Here is a 17044-nt window from a genome sequence, read left to right as displayed (position 1 = left end):
TGATCTGATTAGTGGACTAATTGCAAAAACAATCGGTGACTAGTCGACTATCAAAATAATCGTTTGTGGCAGCCCTACCCACAACACATTTGTTAAAATGATGCTCTCTATAACAACTGAAGAACACAGACAATAGTTAATTCCGTAATAAATTCAAAGCCTTGATCTTTTTAATTTTTACCTAAAATGAGTGCACAAAACTCTGAAAAGATCTAAATGTTAACATAGAACCCAGTCAGCACATCTGCTACTGCCGTTTACTATATCGGTTTATGTGGGAGATAGTTTTCAGGCTTTAAGTGCCACCATAATTTTATGCCAACCTAAACATTGTTTTAAGTGTATTTGAGTTAGCAAAAAAATGACTGAACACTCATATGCAAGTCTTTTGCCCGCCAACAATACATTTCAGCTAGCTAAAACAGATTTTTATGCTATCACCGAGCAACGTGCTAATGCTTTTCACACAGCTTTGTCTCGACTCAAAAAAGCCACAGAAGTAAAAGGTAGTAATAATAATTACAAGAATCTCAGAAAAAATGACTTACCACGCGTGGCAAACAACTCGGAAAAATGGAGAGCTAAATGTTCTGAAATGGCTTCCCTTAAGCTTCATTCGGAACCTGTGATGCTGGGGGCGGAGTCTATGAATTTACTCTATTAGTGTCATAGCCCCTTTAGGAGTTCAGAGTTAAGAGGTCAAGAGTTAATGTTTCCATTTTGACACCTCCAGATTTAATATAGAAACACTCATTTTTAACACTCGATTTTAACTACTAATGTTTTACACCTCAGAGTTACATTAAAAGAAAGTGACTCTACTTAGAGTAAAATTAACTCTGCTTTTGCACAAAGTCTACTAACACCAATATATTTAACACTTTTGAATTTGCTGTGTACCCTGGACCCCAGAGCTTTAAACATTTTTTTTTAAGTAACGCAATAGTTACTTTTCCTAGTAATTAATTACTTTTAGAATCTTGTAACTCAGTTACTAACTCAGTTACTTTTTGAAGAAGTAATTAGTAACTATAATTAATTATTTTTTCAAAGTAACTTGCCCAACACTGTTAATAAATGATCAGATAAATAATATTTCTGACTGTCAAAATCGAATCAAATCAAATCGCATCGTGGATCGAATCGAATCGCGACCTTGTGAATTGGAATTTAATCAATTTTAGAAACCAGTGACAATACCCAACCCTACTCATGAACAAGATTCCAAGTTACTTTAACTTGTCCACTAAGGGCAGCAACTTGTCCTTGACCAGGTGGAAGCACTCCACCTTTTTCAAACTGAGAACCATGGTCTCAGATTTGGAGGTGCTAATTTTCATTTTCGTCACTTCACACTCAGCTGCGAACCACTCCAGTGTGAGCTGGAAGCCACCACCCGATGAAGCTAATGGGACCACACCATCTGGGAAGAGTAGAACATTGAGGTGACCAAAGTGGAAACCTACCTAGAAATTGGTGACAAAGGCACACCTAGTGGAGTCCAACACACACCAGGACCACAGGACATGCCAAAGGGTGCAGTTGTATGTCTTGAAAGTCCACAAAGCACATGTACACTGGTTGGGCAAACTTCCATATTCCCTCAAATATCCTTAAACAGATAAAGAGCTCGTACAGTGTTACATGACCAGGATGAAAACTGTATTGTTCCTCATGTATTCAAGGTTTGACTAGGGACAAACTCTCTGTTCCAGCACCCTAGCATAGACCTTCCCACAGAGGCTGAGAAGTGTGATTCCCCTATTGTTGGAGCACACCTTGGGGTTAATAATGGGAATCATCACACCAGTCTGCCAATCCCAAGGCAGTGCCCCAGATCTCCAAGCGATGTTGCAGAGACGTGTCAACTAAGACGGACCTACAACATCCAGAGCCTTTAGTCACTAAGAGTTGTTCAACTAATTCAACCATCTTTCCCCCAGTGATGGGCAAGTCATCCCCCTCATCCCCAGGTCTGCTTACTTTACAGAAGGCATGTTAGTGGGATTAAGGAGTATTCTTTCCACTGCCCAACTACGTCCTCAGTTGAACTCAGGACCTTCGTGAACTCAGGACTTTCGTGATATAAGGGGAGTGAGGCAAAAATGTTAACGACCAAAAGACCAAAGTGTCGTATCTTGCAACTTACTTAGTTGGACTCAAGTGTGGGACTCCAACTCCAGCTCTGCCCAGTTAAGGCGGCGATGACCGCTGCCTTTCACCCACAGATCAAGGCCTCTTATGACACAGCTAAAATCTTTAACTAAGAATTCAAAACTCATAACAAGAGAACAAAAATGAACAACAGAAACCTGTAGGACCATGCCAGCAAGAGATGATAGAAAGCTATACATAATTTCATGAAACTGCCATCACTGAAAAAGGTGAAAAAACAAAACTTTTACTGTTTTTGTCTGTTCAGGTGGGACGACTACAGTGTCCTCTGTTGCTGCTTGTAGGTGAGGATGATCAGAACTGGCCAGCCCAAGAGTCAGCACTGGATGTAAGTTTCCTGACACGACTTCCTATGTGAACAAGGTGGTTGAAGTAAGATTAGAAATGAGATTAAAAAGACTTGGCTTGGCCTGTGATTACTTATAACAAACTAAATAAGTTGTTTGTGATATGGAAATTCAAAATGGCTTTTTGGACTTGGCAAACATTTAAGTCATTAATACAAATGTATGGTTGGTTACACAGTAACACTCTCTCACACTCTATATATTACATATATAAGGGGAGTGAGGCCCACAGTGCAGCTGATGTGGATATTCTTTAAGACGCTGCTTGACATACAACTTGCATTGGCCATGGACTGTTTGATTTGGATATGTTTTTTTTTTCGTTACCCTTGATTGAAATACCTTTCTTAGTAACCTGGAACTGGAAATATAGTCTCTCTGCTCAGGGGTGCACTATATAACTAACCATTCTTTATCATATCAAGACCAACTCTCCACCCTGCATTTCCATATGCACAGGGACTGTGTAAGATGCTATGAGGAAACCAAGTAGGCACAGCTGCTTCTGTGGGAGGATGAAATGGCAATTGAATTTGAATTAGACATCACCACCAGAGGGCCAAAGCGGCTGCAGGCCAATGACAAAGCTGGACTCAAACGCAGAGAACCTCAACAAAAATGAGACGTATGTTTTACAGTGTTTATTTAAGAAAACAGATTAATTCATAGCAAAGTGTTACTAGAGCTGGGCGTGGACTGTGTAGTGACATGGCCGTGGGTCAGTGAGGGGTAAACTGGGAATACACAGGTGCGACTGGAATGAAGCGGGTACGTCAGAGAAGAGAAGAGAATGGGGTTAGGAAGGTGGTGGGCGAAGGACACTTAGGGAAGGTGATTATGTCTGATATTGCCTACTGCTAGCTGGGGTGAGCTTGGCTTTGAGGGAGTGGCGGTGAGAATCCAGGTGAGTAATGGCAAAGACTGGCTGAGCTGAGTTCCACTGTGTCTGAGGTGGTGAGAGATGGCTGGAGGGCAGGCAGGTGAAGTTGTTAATATTTCCCAGAATGGAGAGGTAGTCTGAGAAGAGCTGAAGCTGAAGATAAGTGGTGAGGGAGGTCCAGGGAAACTGTGGCACAGGAAAACAAGGTAAGCGAAAAAACAAGTAACAAGAGCAATCACTACCTTATCGTGGTGAAGGGGTTTGTGTGTCCAAGGGATCCCAGGGGCTACGTTGGCCGGGGGCTTCTGCCTCCTGGTACGGTCTCCCATAGCAAATTGGTCCTGGGTGAGGGACCAGACAAAGAGCGATTCAAAAGACACTCATGAGAAAGCCATTGAGGGAACAGTTCACCCTGCCCGGGATAGGGTTACAAGGGCCCCGCCCTGGAGCCAGGCCCAAGGAGGGTGCCCGAGGGTGAGCGTCTGGTGGCCAGGCCTTAGTACATGGGGCCCGGCCATGCACAGCCCGAAAAGGGGAAATGGGCCCATTGTCCTGCAGGCCCACAACCCACAGGAGGGTCAGGTGCATTGTATGCTGGGTGGCGGCCAGGAGCGGAGGCCCTGGCGGACTGATACCCGGCTACCAAGACTGTTGTTATTGGACTTCTGTGCAAACCACAGTTTGGCCATAACGAACAACTTATGTTCAAACATAAGAGTGCCCATAAGTGCACATGGCACCAGGATGCTCTAAGCTGCAGGTCGATCAGAATCAGAATCAGAAATACTTTATTAATCCCAAAGGAAATTATGGGATGCAGCAGGCATGCGCTCCACCCAGACTGAGCTCCAAGGCTGAGGTCAGACGCTGGGCCCAGACCCACTGTCTAATAGAGTTGGATGTCTCGAGACCACTTTTACGTGGTCTTGGTCTTGTCTTGAAGAAGATTTATTCATAACACGTGAAAAGACCCAGGAAAACCAAGTTAACGATAAAAACGATAACAAAATAACGCCGAAAACCGATAAAAACGCTGAAAACCGATAAAATCCCTGAAAACCCTACATTTCACACCTGAGCCTTAACTCTCGCGGCCCGGTACCAAACGACTCACGGACCGGTACCGGTCTGAGGCCCGGGGGTTGGGGACCGCTGGCTTACTGGGCTTAAGCCCATGTCATTTTTTCAGAAGCCCAGGGTCTTTTGGAGTGTAATTTGTTTCATTAGAAGATTAGATGCCTGACTGACAGCTGTATAAAACAAAAACTGCACACAATATTCGAAGCACATAGCGCACAGTCGTAAATTCCCCCTAATTTTGGTATGATCCGAGCTCAGGCACTAGGCGACTGAGCACAGCACTTACGCATGTGAGCGAGGGGAGAGAAGCTGCTGCCTGCGAGTTTGCTGTAGGAGAAGCGCAGCCAGGCAGACAGAGGAGAGCTTAAGTTTGACCAGGTACCAAAGCAAATCATTGATACTGTACAAATAATGTAAATATGACGGTGTATCACAAAAGATTGATATCAAACTGATCACTTGACCCATATTACGTTACTTGCTCTTTGAGTGAATCAACAAATGGCGAAATGAAAACCCGAACAACAATGCTGTTTTTTTTAGAGAGTCTTAGCTTACGTGTGTTTATTTTATATTTTCAGTTGTTACCCTCCACGGCTAAATAAAGCACTCTAAATCGGTTTCAGTTATGTACTGACGAACACAACAATGGACATAAGGGGCTTCTTTAAAAAAAATAATTCAAGTAAATGTTATTGTACATATTATGCTTTGTATGTTGTTCAGTATATTTCTATGCAAAACAAGAGGAATTTCAATACACAGCAGTATATTCACAGTTGAAACCAGATATTTACATACACTTTAGGGAAAAAAAAAACATAAAAACTTTTTTTTTTGTTAAACATTTATTTAGAGTACACTTTTTTTGTTTTAGATAAATAAATATTGGAATATCTTTTGAATTAGTTAAATATCAGAATAAAGAGAGAGAGCGCGCTGTCTATTTTTTTTTTTTATCACTTTCATCAAATTTAAGAGTACATATACACTAAGATTATTGTAAATTAATAAGAAAACTCCAGATGATTCCATTCTGAGCTTAAGAAGCTTCTGATAGGTTAGTAGAGTCCATGTGAGTATATTGGTGGCACACCTGTGGATGCATATAAGGCAAAACACAGAGCCTGTTTCTTTGTCATGGGAAAATCAAGAGATATCAACCAAAACACCAGGAAAAGAATTGTGGAGCTCCATAAGTGTGGCTCAATTTTGAATGCAATTTGGGTGCCATTTGCAATTAAGAAATGCATACAATTTCTCTCTTTACTCTTAAATTTAACAAATATGTTTTTTATATTTATCAATCTAAAAAAAATAAACATTTAGTCTGATTTGATGTTACAATTAAAAAGTTTTTGTCTTTTTATCAGAAGAGTATGTAAATGTCTGGTTTCAACTGTATATTTGGTGATGTTGGTGTTTGCCTTGATTGTCAGCACAAAGAGGGAGAGAGAGGAACAGAGTAGTGATGCGCGAATCATGAACGAATCGTTCAGTACTCGAGAATCACGTTACTGACTCATGAATCATGATTCACAAGCCCAACTGACTCACTGACTCATCCCTGTTGCTGTTAGCAGCAATGTATCTAGCTTATAATTAAAATTGTGGAGAAAAACACAACATCCAGTATCGTAACAAAAAAACTTCTGCTCTGAACTGGAAGAAAAAACCCTGAGTAGAAGCTCACATCAAGAAAATAGCTCCTCGGTTCACAGTAGCATCGCTCTACTAACATGCTAACAGCACATTTGAGCTACTCACCCCCTCCCTCCTGTGCTGAATCATAGAGCAAACGAATCACTCACTCACTCACTAACCCCCTCCTTCCTGTGCTGAATCGTAAGCCTAAGCGAATCACTCAGGACTCACTAACCCCCTACCTCCTGTGCTGAATCATAGAGCGAACGAATCACTCAGGACTCACTCACCCCCTCCCTCCTGGCTCACAGCTTCTTCTTCTTCTTGGTTGGCAACCAATGTTAAGACGCATTACCGCCCCCTGGCTCACAGCTCAGTGGATATTTAGATGAGAAAATATATATTTAACACATTTAAGTAAAATACTAATAAAATAAGAAATAAAAATATATTAAAATAAAATAAAATAAAATAAAATAAAAATAAATAAATGTTTATTAAGCAATTTTGATAGGAAATTGCTTAATTTTAGAAATGTTTTTGCTCTTTTTTGCTCTATAAAATAGTTTTCTTTTAGAATCATTCATCTTAGCAGTAGGATATACATGAAAAGAGAAACAAATTAAGTTTGAGTGAAAATGTACATTTTTTGCACTCTCTGGTCAACTGACTCAGTGAATCAAATGACTCAAAAAGTCCGATTCACTTTGGTGAGTGACTCATTAAAACTCGATTCAGGAAAAAGAATCAAATTTACCATCACTAGAACAGAGAGGGAGAGGAGAATGAGGACAGAGCAGAGATGGAATAAGAGCAGGTAAGACAGACATGTTAGTCAAATGGCTGTTTGCCAAAACTCATTAGAACATGTATCTAGTACCTAGTGTAACTTTTTAGGTTTGTTATTTTTCAAATTCTATATTTATTAAGTTATGCATGCTTGTTTGCACATAAGATTAAATAGTTATAGAAACTTTTCTGAATCTAAAGTGTACTTTGGTAGAATTAAAAAATAAGTGTAGTGCAGGTCTATGATGATTTTTAGTGCTACTATCATCTAGTTCTGATTCTAGTTATGTCTTGGTTAAGTCCTAAGTAGTACTGATTTTGAACTGTTGTAGTGCTGTTTTAATTCCGGATCAGTTCTGGGTCTGGTTGAATTGGGGTTTAGACCTCGTGTCTTGATACAGCCCTGATTTTGTTCTGCCTTACTGCTTAATTAAAAAAAATAGTTTAAGGCAGTGGTTCCCAAACTTTTTTTGCTAGGCCCCCCTTTGTTTTACAAGAAAAATGTTCGCGCCCCCCTGCGCACGCACGCACGCACGCACAAACATATCCTCCAACCACACACACCCATATTTTGCTCCATTGCAATTTATTTCACACCTCTAACATTTAGTAAACAATTAAACAAATATAAGTAATCAGCAATAAATTACAGGTAGTAAGAAAATAAACTACTAACTCTTTTACGCTACATCCACACCTACATGGGTATTTTTGAAAACGCAGCTGTTTCGTCCACACGTAAACAGCGTTTTGAATCACCGAAAGCGGAGATTTTTTAAAACTCCTTTTTTGCATTTACGTGTGGACGAGGAATACAGAGTTCTTCACGCAACGTCAAAGGTATGTGCCTTTTTTCACGTCACGCTGTGCGCCATGTTATTGTTTACATGAGATGAATTGCAGAATGGCAGATAGTCAGATTAACAGTATTTTGTCTCTATTTTCAGGTTTTACACGCTTAAATACACACACGCAGTTACTGTCCCTCTATTTAGAAAGGCTGAGGCGTCACGGTGTGATCATTTTACGTGTAGTTATTTTTTTCCTGTGTAATAATATTCAACATTGTTATCAATACATTTTTTCAAAATATGCCTCTCTGTGCAAAATGGGTTTAAAAACATAAACAACTGTGGGATACTGTTTGTCCGTGACTTAGACAGGGGGAACAAATTGTGGCAGGATCAGCCTGATATTATTTGTATCCCACTGTAACTTTACTGTATAAAGAGCTAACGTCTCCAAAATGTCAGGAGTAGTTAGTCATTACAACAAGTGTTTGTGAACTAAAAATCAAGAATGTAGGATACTGTTTGTCCGTGATTTGAAGAGCCCAGCGCGTGCTCCCGACGAAGGGAAAACCAATTATGCAGGGGAGACCTACCTTGGCACTTGTGCAGGTGAAGCCAAAGGGAAGATATGCTTCACCATATTTTCTAGTCTTTGGCTTAGAATGAAGTTGGTTTGGAAACATATTCAGCGATGCTTCATCTCTTGCTTTGCGTTTGTGTGGACGCCCCGTGCCAGCAGTGTCCAAGCGTTTTTTTTTCCCCTTTTCACACCGCGCCCCCCCCCTGCAATGGCTCTGCGCCCCCCTAGGGGGTGGGCCCCACACTTTGGGAAGGTCTGGTTTAAGGTGTCCTGCATATGTGATATATATTTTTTTCCTATATGAAGTCATTCTTTTTTGAACAAAACTCAAAACACAGCCAAATAAATCTTTCAGTCATTTCTAAACCACCCCCCACGCAAGATATTCAAAAGCGTTGAGAATCCAGGATGGGGGACGCGGGATGGGCAAAGGGTCTAAACAGAGTTTGTTATCAGGGGGAGAGGTTTTTGTAGTTCAGCTCCAGCCTTGAGACCACAGCTGGCGCCGATATGGTAGCCGTATGAAATGATAGTGGTTTCCTTTAGTTCGAACAACTGCATGTCAATTTCACAATCGATCTAAATATCCGTCACTGGTCTCTCAATCTCCTGCTGGAGAGCCGTGAGCTTCTCTGAAATGTTGTCACATTTACGCTCAAAGAGCATAGTCTGAGTGCTCACAACAGCCTCAAGCTTCTCCAAGATCTTATCCGTGCTGCGTTCGATGAGCACATTTTTAGAATTCATGACTCGTCCCATTGCTTCAATCATCACGGGAAGCCTTGTGGGGTTTTGAATAGCCGTTTCCGCTTTCTTCAATTTCCAATAAGCCAGGGCCAAGCCAGCTCCGATCAGCAAGAACCCCGTTATCATGGTTCCGAAAAGGTAGATGTCTTCAATATCCTCGATCGACATTAGCGCCAGGCACACGACTAGGGGTGGGTTTTAATAATCGATTCATCGATTAAAATCGATTCTGGCTTGGATAACGTGATATCGATTCATTAAAATCCTGAATCGATTTTTTTATATAAATGTATTTTGCCCAAAATTCCAGAATCTCAGGTGAAACGTCACAAAATTTTGACAACCACCAAACATTTAAAACAGTAAATGAGAGCAGGTACACGGCTTCTGCACAAAGACGTAAACACACCGCGCGGACCCGCGGATCAGAATCAGTGAGATGTGGCTTTCTCACCCGACGGCACGGACAAGGTCGGGGCTGAAAGCCGACAGCTCGCTGATTCTGATGTTTCGGCGGGTCCGCGCTTTGTGTTTACGCCCTTTTTGCACTGATTCTAAAGCTGTTAGTTTTATCTCTCTCCAAACAATATTGACCGAACCAGCAGCAAAAGAAGATCCAAACTAAGCTTCACATAAACATCGTCATGAATTCCCTCTGACTTTTGCTGTTTTGCTTCCAACACGATAAAATCACACTTCATGCACAGCTCTCTCTCTCTCTCTCTGTACTTCAAGAACAGTTTCCCGTCTATCCCCGAAATCTGTTTTCTGCATTATACGCTTGCTTGTTATGCACAAGTCTACCGTTATTTACAGCGCTGTCGGGCGATGTTTTTTTTCCCTTTTACTCACGTCCGAAAAGAAAACCTAATTTCTGCCGTTCAATAGGCTTCTGAACAAATTTAAACTTTTTAAAATTATGCAAAATGCAAAACGCCGTGTCTCTAATAAAACCGCTGTAACTTCAGAGGTAATGTTCATAAGTTGATTAATGGTTTTCTTTCGTTTTTGATGTACTGCAGAATATTTTTATAAAATCCCAGGCCAGGAAAATCACCTTCATGTTTTTCTGTGTTTTATCTTCAGCTACTTTGACACAAAGGCCTCTGCTGTGATGCTCACACCTTTAATAAAGTCTTGCGAGTGTCAGCTTCCTTTTTATAGATACAAAAATATGTAAATGTACTGATCTGAATTATAATATTTCTGACTGTCTGAGGCAAAATTTCCCAGATTCAAATCGAATTGAATCAAATCGAATCGAATCGAATTGAATCGAATCGTGGATCGAATCGATTCAGGACCTTGTGAATCGGATTAGAATCGATTCTAGAAATCAGTGACGATACCCAGCCCTACACACGACCCTCCAATTTCCACCTGTCCATCATGTATCCGGCAGGGAACATCCCTCTAGGACAATCGGGTTCCCCCGAGCCCAGGCTTCTCGTTGAGAAGAGGGTCGATTTTGTAATAGTATCACCAGACCTGCAGCCATATGTTCTAGACACTCGGGTAAAGAGAGAGGCTGAGCTTTCAACTGATCACCACCTGGTAGTGAGTTGGATCAGGTCGCGGGGGAGGACGCTGGACAGGCTCGGCACACCTAAACGTACAGTGAGGGTGTGCTGGGAACACCAAGCAGAGGCCACAGTCTTCAAGATCTTCAACGCACACCTCCCACAGAGCTTCAACAGCATTCCAAGGGAGACTGCAGACATTGAGTCCAAATGGACCATGTTCAGCGTCTCCATTACCAAAGCTGCTGCACTGAGCTGGTTTGTGCCTGTTGTGGTGGTAACCTCCAAAAAAATGGTGGACGCCAGAGGTGAAGGGAGCCACCAGGCTGATAAAGGAGTCCTATCGGGCTTGGTTAGCCTGTGGGACTCCGGAGGCAGCTGATAGATACCGACAGGCCAAGTGGAACGCGGCTTGTGCAGTGGCTGAAGCAAAAACTCGGGTGTGGGAGGAGTTTGGAGAGGCCATGGAAAAAAACGTTTGGACTACCTCGAAGAGATTCTGGCAAAACATCAGGCAACCTAGGAGGGAAAAGTGCTGCTCGACCTGCACTGTGTATAGTGCGGATGGAGCGCTGCTGACTTCGACTGAGAAAATTGTCGGGCAGTGGAAGGAATACTCCTGAAGGCTCTGGATGTTGTAGGGTTGTCCTGTTTGACAGGCCTCTGCAATATTGGAGATCAGGGGCGGTACCCCTGGACTGACAGACTGGGGTGGTGGTCCCCATTTTTAAGAAGGAGGACCGGAGGGTGTGTTCCAACTACAGGGGGATCACACTCTTCAGCCTCCGTGGGAAAGTCTATGCCAGGGTGCTGGAAAGGAGGGTCCGTCCGTTAGTCGAACCTGGGTTAGGGATATTGGAGGAACACTGCGGTTTTCGTCCTGGTCGCAGAACAGTGGACCAGCTCTTTATCCTCTCGAGGATACTTGAGAGCGCATGGGAGTTTGCCCAACCGGTCTACATGTGTTTTGTGGACTTGGAGAAGGCATTCGACTGTGTTCCTCAGGGTGTCCTGTGGGAGGTGTTGTGGGAGTATGGGGTGTCTGGCTCATTGCTACGGACCATTTGATCCCTATACAACTGTTGCAAGAGCTTGGTCTGAATAGGTGGCAATAAGTTGGACTTGTTCCCGGTGGGTGATGGGCTCTGCCAGGGCTACCCTTTGTCACCGATTCTGTTCATAATTTTTATGGACAGAATTTCTAGGCGTAGCCAAGTGGCAGAAGGCTTTCACTTGGGTGGTCTTAGAATCTCATCTCTGGTTTTCGCAGATGGTGTGGTTCTGTTGGCTTCATCGGGTGGTGCCCTTCAGCTCGCACTGGAACTGTTCTCAGCCAAGTGCGAAGCGGTGGGAATGAAGATCATCACCTCAAAATCTGAGGCCATGGTTCTCAGCTGGAAAAGGGTGGAATGTCCACTCTGGGTCGGGGACGAGTTCCTGCCCCAAATGGAAGAGTTTAAGTATCTCAGGGTCTTGTTCACAAGTGACAGGAACAGGAGATCGACAGACGGATTGGTGCTGCTGCTGCAATGATGCGGACGCTGCACCGGGCGGTCATTTGAAGAGAGAGCTGAGCATCAAAGCGAAGCTCTCAATTTATCGGTTGATCCACATCCCTACCCTCCCTACCCTCACTGTGGGTAGTGACCGAAAGAACAAGATACAAGAGGTGGAAATGAGCTTCCGCTGAAGGGTGGCTGGATTCTCCCTTAGAGATAGAGTGGGAAGTTCAGCCATCCGGGAGGGGCTCAGAGTAGAGCCGCTGCTCCTCCACATTGAAAGGAGCCAGTTGAGGTGTTTTGGGCATCTGACAAGGATGCCTCCTGGAGGAGGTGTTCCTGGCATGTCCCACCGGGAGGCTGGCCTGGGGATGCCTTGGTGTTCCCTATAGGGCTGGGTATCATCACCGATTTCTAGAATCAATTCAATTCTGATTCACAAGGTCCCGAATCAATTCGATCGACAATTCGATTCAATTTGAATGTTGTGTTACTGAAGTTGGACTAGCTGGTATATAATGATGTGCTACGTGATCGCTAGCGACACAGCTATGTTAGCATAACATAAACACAGTGAAGCTGGAGGATGAATGCTAACTTTTTTCCACTTGATAAAAGTTAACGTGAGAGTTCCCGAATGTTAGGGACAAATGCAATCGCATGGCAGGATTGTTGTTCGTGTGTAATGTAAACGGACCAAACTTCAGTCAGGAGAACAAGTGAGATGATCTATCCACAATACGAGGTTAGCCATTAATATACTGCAGCAACATGAGAATAGACCAGCGGGGAGAGAATTTAACATTAGTGAATCAATGGTACAGAAGTGGAGGAAGCAAGAAGAATGAGTTGAGTAAAGATTTGTCTGACTGTTTTGTTATGCTTAATGCGTCTTATAATCTGGTGCACCTTATGTATGAAAACAGACCCGTTCATTGACAGTGCACCTTATAATCTGGTGTGCTTTATGTTCCAAAAAATACGGTAATCTGGAATGCAAGATTGGGGTAAAGAACCACGCCTGCAGGTGCCAGTATTCCTCATGTAAGACATCTCAGGGAAAAAAAAGCACCAAAATAAAGCACCAAAATAAAGCACCGAAATGTGCGCTGCTTTTCGTTCTGGTTAATACTGTTTATGTCAGAACCGGTGCCATAATGGCACCGGATATCGGTACCCATCCCTAGTCATGGTCCTGGGTCATTTGACCCAGCGTTTTGAGTTTTCCTGTGTTTTTGTCATTGTGTATTATGATCTATGTATAAGTTCTCTTTGCTAGTCTTAAGTTTATTTCCATAGTGCCTCGTTATCCTGTTTTGAGTTTCTAATCATCCCTATTTAGTTCCTTGGTTATTTTGTAATTTTCCCTTGTGTCGTTGCCCTCTGTGTCTCCCTCTGTGGATCTGTGTTTATGTGTTTGCATGAGTTCTTGTGCCTCGTTTCCTGTTGTTGTGGTTTATTCCATGTTTATCCATGTTTCCTCAGACCATCATGTCTCAATCGTCTCCTCTCTCTCCCTCTCCCTCATGCTCCTTCATGTTCCCTCGCTCCCTTTCGTCTGCCTCTTCTCCAGTCCTGTGTAATGTTCCCCAGTTTCCTGGTGTTTCCATGTTCAGCGTATTTTTTTTTTTTTGCTTCCCCTGTGGCATCATGTTAATTTGGGTTAGCTGTGTTCCTCATGTGTCCTCACTTCCCTCATTATCCTTCTATATATTATTACAATTGCCCAATATAGTTTTGTATTGATTTCGAGTCCAGCAAATAAAGCTGTGGTTTTTGAGTTCACTTTTCATCTCCTGCCTGTACACAGCCATTTGTGACTTTTTCATTCCATTCATTCTAGGGGCTGAAATGGCTTATGTTGCAAGTTAGTCAGCCTTACATCAAATCCCATGGAGGGACAACAAGTCATCATTGTTAAGGAGTAATAAAATGAAAATCTACCTGTATTGCTTAGAACATTCTACAGAATTCTGCCCTGGTTGGTGGATTACGGACTCCTAACAGAGTAGTAACCACAGAATTGGGTAATCTGTCAACCTCCAGTTGAGGTGCAGGCCTAGGTGTTCTAGGCTCTGCCCCAGATTTCCAAGCGATGTTGCAGAGATGTAAACCAAGACAGTCCTACAAGATCCGGAGCCTTTAGCAACTCAGCGTGAACCTGGTCCATGCCAGGAGTTAGAGTTGTTTAACTAACTCAGTCATCTTTCCAGTGATGGGCAAGTCATACCCCTCATTCCCAAAGAAGGTATGCCAGTGGGATTAAGGCGTATTCTTTCCACTTCCTAGCTATATCCTCAGTTGTAGTCAGCAGCACCCTACCTCCATTGTACACCGTGTGAGTAGAACACCACTTTCCTCTCCTGAGTCACCTAACGGTTTGCATCCCCTCCAGGCTAATTGTGCCAAACCAGTTGCTGATCCCCCTTAGGTCCAAAAGTGATCTGAGATTCCAGTCCTTCTTGTGAATGAGGAAATAATGAGTAGGACCCAGCCTGGGGATTCTGCCTGACAGCCTTCCTTGTGAGAAAAGTGGAGCTTTCCAATGCCTGAAATTTCCTGTTCTGAGGATCTGTCACCATTGAAAAAGTTGATGACACCATCATTGATGGCCAACACAGGAACTATGAATGATAACCCCCCAAGGGTCTGCCCCAGGGGCTCCAAGAGTCCCCCAGGACACTGGCCTGGGTGGCCAGTTTAAGACTGAGTGTACATAATTTCCTTAAGGATTAATAAAGTATTCTGATTCTGAACCAATTTGAGATAATGAGTGATGAGTAAATAAATTACTGAAGATCATTAGATTATAACTTCCATAATTTTTTTGAGTCTCATGCTAGTAAGAATGAGCATATTTTATTTGAAATAAAATATTTTCACGTTTGTCTCCATGAAGAGGAACTTATGCGACAATTAAAGCATTTCAGATAAAAAATACACAATGAAACTATTTCAAAAATAAAAAGAATGTTTTTAATTAATGTTTTCCAGATTAAGGAAATGATGGCACAAGCGGGGAACAGTCATCTGCTCACTGTCCTGTCGTACCCAAACGCAGGTCACCTGATCGAGCCCCCTTACACACCACATGCCAGATCTAGCAATTTCAAAATAGCTAAAATGTCTGAAAAAAGTAAGTCCACGTTCACATTGGAAGGTTGTAGACTGGCTCAGTTGTTCCTTGAGGACCAGTCCACATTTTGGCAGGTTTGATAGCTGATTGTTATATGTAGTTGATGTTCAGGTAATTTTGTGGCAAGAAAATTATTCTGAAAAAAACTGGACTACACATGCAAATTATCAGTGAATTTCTTGTAGTACCCGTTTTGGGAACAGCAGTTTTGTGGTGAGTCCTTATGTCTGTTTTGTTTTTGCAGTGATGTGTCTGTGGGGTGGACAAACGGTGGAACATTCTCGAGCTCGGGAAGATGCCAGGAAAAAGATCCTGGTTTTTCTCAGGGAGAATCTGTATGGTGGCAGAAACCCTACCTCATTTTTTCACCTGTAGTCAAGATGATGACATGAGTTCCAAAGTGAATCCAAGGTGAAAATATATGCCTAAATACATAGTTAGGTGAGGCGACAATGGAAGCTCTTCTTTGGCAATCAGTATATAATGCATTGCTATGAAGATATTGATTATGACCTTTGGATTACGTTGGGTTACTAATGAAAAATTATCTTTTTAATAGAAATAGCCAACAGGTGCAATGGCTTTTGTAGTAGGAAGCTTTCTGCCACTTAATATAGTCATTCAATCAGAAACCACTTTCACAGAAAGACAAGCAGAGACAATTGTTTCCCAACCAAATCCTCACAAAAAAAACATCTTCCTGCACTATACCGATTAAACAGGATAAATTGGATCAGGTTAGACCATACCATCTGTGCTGCCCATCTGTACTCCTTCCTGACTGAAGAATTGTAAAATGTCTTTACTACTATAGTTAAATAAATATCTATTATATAACCAAAATTACTGTTAACTGAAAATGGCAAGTGGTGAAGGAATTTTTTAAACCATTCCTTTAGGAAAAGAAGCAATAAAATACTGAAAACACATCAATACACATAAAACTTTATGCACAATTTTCCAATAATAAAGTATCAAAACTATAAATAACTATTCCACATCAATGTTAAATGGATTAATATTATTGCTGCATGTGTTTAAGACTGTTTAAGTTTAATGTCCAGCATCAAATTTAGAAACACAGACCTACATCTTTAGTTTTTAAAAACTGTATTAAAATGTTTACATTTTTATTAATTAAAAAAACAGCTGAATTAAAAGGCCTGATCAGCGTATGACATGTTTAACTGTTAATATCTACAGAGATAATTAAAATATGAATGAATCGATGTGGAGTGTAAATGTTTTTTTTTTTTATTTCCACGTCCCTTCAAGGCTTCAAACATCCAACCAATTTCAGTCTAAACAGTAACACATGAAAGACAATCACCAGAGGATGTTGCAAAAAAAAAGAGAAAGAAGTAAAACAGTGTGCCATAGTTAAGGGTCAAAGTAGGCTGGTGTTTTTTTGTGTTTTGTTTTGTTTTAGGTTTTGGCACAACACCAGAATGAGTGGAGATGTTTACCATTTGCGGTTGCTGTACTTCAGCATCTAGCTAGCACTACAAAAGAGAAGCGAGAGAAGCATAAAAAAGTAATGTTTTTTTAAGTAGCAGGTATTTTCAAATTTAGTGTTTTTATCACGCAAACTACGTGCAATTTGTTGCACTGCGCCTGCTAGCTAAAGATACAGTGTTGGGAAGGTTATTTTTAAAATGTATTCCACTACAGATTACAGAATACATGCCCCAAAATGTATTTTGTAACGTATTCCGTTACATTACTCAATGAGAGTAAAGTATTCTGAATACTTTGGATTACTTAATATATTATCATGCTGTTTACAACTACATGAATGTGATTTATTACTATTACTGAAGGTCCACGGCTCCAAACCATAGAAAAGGGACCTCTGG

General features: G+C 41.8%; 1 pseudogene; it reads left to right on the top strand.

The window, feature by feature from the left end:
• The window catches only part of LOC146383127 (peroxisomal succinyl-coenzyme A thioesterase-like), a 41426-nt pseudogene extending 25863 nt beyond the window's left edge, over positions 1-15563 (top strand).
• The last annotated feature ends 1481 nt before the right edge of the window (positions 15564-17044 follow it).

This window comes from Perissodus microlepis, chromosome 7, assembly GCF_051167445.1.
Source record: "Perissodus microlepis isolate ML-2025 ecotype Zambia chromosome 7, ASM5116744v1, whole genome shotgun sequence".
Classification (NCBI taxonomy): Eukaryota; Metazoa; Chordata; class Actinopteri; order Cichliformes; family Cichlidae; genus Perissodus; species Perissodus microlepis.
This window is presented reverse-complemented; position numbering and strand designations above follow the sequence as displayed.